Raw genomic sequence first — 3,542 nt, forward strand, 5'->3', positions numbered from 1 at the left:
CCTTCTTTGTTTATATCTTAATAATCTTTCCATTTAGTACTTTTCCTGATCCTCAACAGTCATTGTCTTACCTTTCCTTTTTTTTTAATCCTAACAGTTGTCTTGCTAATGCTATTTCATTTGTCTAAAGCTGAGTTTATCAAGACTCTGACCCTATCAACCCAACTGTGGCACACAGCATTGCGGTACCCCATTTCGGATTCACTGCACTACTGACAACGGTCATTGGCCGAATATATTGGCTCTAAGATCGTCTGGCCCCCGTCATTCTTCACTATAAATTAAGTAGCTGGAATGACAGATGATCCTTTCAGGAGCATGTCTGGCCACAGTGGAAGGGGGGAGAACGGAGTAACCACAAAGAAAAGCACAGTTCCCCAGGAGGAAAGCAGCATCAGTGCTGACAGAGAAGAGGGTAAGTGGGCTGGGGTCAAGAAGGTTACACCGGCAACTACCAGCAAAGTGCTCTACCATCCCTGCAGACCACAACAAAGCTCGACAGGCTCTGAGCCCAAGAGCTTTGTTCGCCACAATTTAGCGATGTAGACAAATGAAGATGTCTGCACTTATAGCCCCTAGTGCATCAGCCTATCCCTGGGAAAAGAAAATGAACGGAAGTTTCTTTTTTTTTTTTTTTTTAAGATTTTATTTATTTGAGAAAGAGAGAGAGAGAGCTTGAGCAGGGAGAGGGGCAAAGGGAGAGAGAGAAGCAGATTCCCCGCTGAGCAGCGAACCCAATGCAGGGCTCCATCCCAGGACCCCAGGATCATGACCTGAGCCCAAGGCAGACACTTAACTGACTGACCCACCCAGGTGCCCCTGAACTGAAGATTTAAATATTGACTTCAGGTTCCAGCTCTACCCAGGGCAAATCACTGAAACTCAGGTGCCTTGTTGTAAAGTGGAGGTGACAATGCTCATTCTGTTTTCTTCAAAGGGTGGAAAACAGACAATACGTGATAACAGACATGAAAACAGTCTGATGAAAAAGTTTTAGGTATCATTCGATTTAAGACATATTAGTGTGATACTAACATACATTGCCCTCCAACTACAGAAATGTGAGCAATTCTAATCATCCGTAACATCCTTTTCCCCCTAGATATTACCACGGAGCTTCCTCTTTCAGCTCCTCCTGTGGACAAAATGACCTGCTGTTTGCAGAATCCCGTCCTAATCCATCTTGGTCAACAAGCTCTTCTCCATCCATCATACAGTTATTTTCAATGACCCAATTTGACACTGCATTTCTGTTCTTTGTGGTTCACAAACCTCATTTGCTTGACAAGATCTCTAAGTACTAGCTTGCATTTAAAGAGAAAGTAATCGCCAGGTAGACATTTCAAGGAATAAACACAATATCTAACATTTCAAGCTGAAACTTGATTCAGATACTTTTCTTATAATCACCCAGTAAACACAATATGGAAAAGCAGAATTGACCACACATCTTAATTAGGGAATGAGTTTTCATTCTACAGAAATTAAACCCAGCTTCCCTATGTGAAAAAAAAAAAAAATTCAATGAACAAAAATGCAATTCCATGCACGACTTTTCAGGCAAACGTCTGCTAAATAGAAAGAGTGAAGTACACCTTTAGTTGAAAGAATGGAAATTTTCTACAGCAGGTAAGCCCCTCTTTCTCATTTTGATTCTATCCTTGCCTTAAACCATTTCTGTAATAACAAATTATGAAATTGAAAAGTCTAGCAAGAAACACCAGAATGTAATGGTAAGAAGCCTCCAGTGAAAACAAAGACAAATCCATGTCTCCCTAATTGGCTCTGTTGCTGTAGCTACCCTTAGACTTGGTGAGTCTTGGGAGTTTTGTGAATAAACACAATCAATATCAAGTCTGCTGCATAAGTGTCTGTCTCATTATTAAGACAAATATAATAGCTCTACCTTAGTCATAAGAGTAAATCAGACCACCCTTAAATCTCTACTGTGTGTAAAAGCAACGATGCTCTGAAACTGTGAAATCTCATCCCGGTTTTGAGTTTCAATAGATGCTACAGAGGGCTTCTGCCAGCAAGTGAAAAGAAATCAGTCAATGACTTTAAACACGGTTGGCTTCAACAATACTCCTTGGAGTCCAACGGTGTGATCAAGGAAATACACAAAAAGAAAGGGAGGCATGCAAATTTTGACCACACAGTTTGCTTCCTATAGAAGCCCTTCGGAGCTCTATGAATGGTTTTGTGAACCACTCCTGCTCCCCCTTAAGTTTCTAACTAAAACTTCCAAAGAAAGAATGCAGACACTTTAAAGCATCCTCTCTCCTCTCCTCCACATCAGCTCTGCACTGAAATTAGGTGCCAAGATCCTGGCAGATCCCTGAGCTCGGCTTGGGAAGGCAAAGATTTCTCATCTTTGAGAACTCCAAACTCTTGAGAGTCCTATATTTTGTTCACCCCGGCTACCTTCAGCCAGCTCACCAGCCAGGGCTTCCATGTTTGTTACCTCAAAGGTCAGGTTCTGTCAGTGACCAGGACGCACGTGCGGTATCTGGGCATCTCCGGGCAACATCTACCAACCATTCTGCAGTCTCAGGCAGAGCCTGACCTCCTCCGTGTCTAGCCCACAGGCCCTCTTTCCAATTAAGAGACCTTTCCAAGCAGCATCCTCCTGCCGTGTCCTGGGGGACCGGTCAGGGTCTGAGCAAGGAGGTTCCGTGACATCTCTGCGCTAAACACTCAACTGTTGGTTTTCTGCAAAGTAGCAGAACACATTTCGGTGGCCACCGCAGCCCCCATTTGCTCCTCGGCTGCCGGACACTGATTGGTATCGGGGACATCACGATGGATGCTGTGAAAGGAGCAAATCGGAGTCTTCAGGAACTTCTCTACCACAGCAGTGCGAGACAGGGAGGGGAGGGAGAGAAGAAAGAAAAGCCCACACAAAAGCAGCCAGCCCTGCAAGCCCCGCCAACACAAAGGCCCGCGCGCTGGTGCGGAGCCGGGAGGCTGGGCTGGAGCGAGGAGTGCGGCGGGTCCTTCAAGGCCTGCGCGCCGCGCCCAGCGCGCCCCGAGCTGCCCTCGCGCACCCCGCGCCGGGGCACAGCGTTCCGGTGGGGGCTCGGGACGCACGCCCGACGCGCTCCGGGCCGCCGCGCTCCCCGGACCGCGGCGCTCCCGGGGCGACCCCGCGCCGCCCGGGACTCCGGCACCGTCTCTGCCCCGAGCCCCGTCTGCAGGCGCGGCCGCCCGAGTGGCAGCAGCCGGGCCCGTGCTCACCTGTGCGCCTTCAGCCGAACAGCGCGCGGAGGAGAGCGGCGGCGCCCGCGCTGGGCATCCCCGGCGCGGCCCCTGCGGCGGCGGCGGCTCCCTCAGCCGTCTGGGACGCCAGGAGGAGGACGCTTCGCTTTGTTGCTTATTCATGAGGCCACGACGAGAGCTGGGGATTGGGCGGCGGGAAGATGTGCCCGCCCCGCCTCCGCTGGCACTGACACCCGATGCCGTCGCCTCACGCCCCTCGGCGCCCACTTCCCCGCCTCCGCTCCGGAGCCGGGGGCGAGTCGGGGTAGGGCGGGGGGGGGGGG

The sequence above is a fragment of the Ursus maritimus genome, unplaced genomic scaffold (genome assembly GCF_017311325.1).
Source record: "Ursus maritimus isolate PB19 unplaced genomic scaffold, ASM1731132v1 scaffold_25, whole genome shotgun sequence".
Taxonomy (NCBI): Eukaryota; Metazoa; Chordata; class Mammalia; order Carnivora; family Ursidae; genus Ursus; species Ursus maritimus.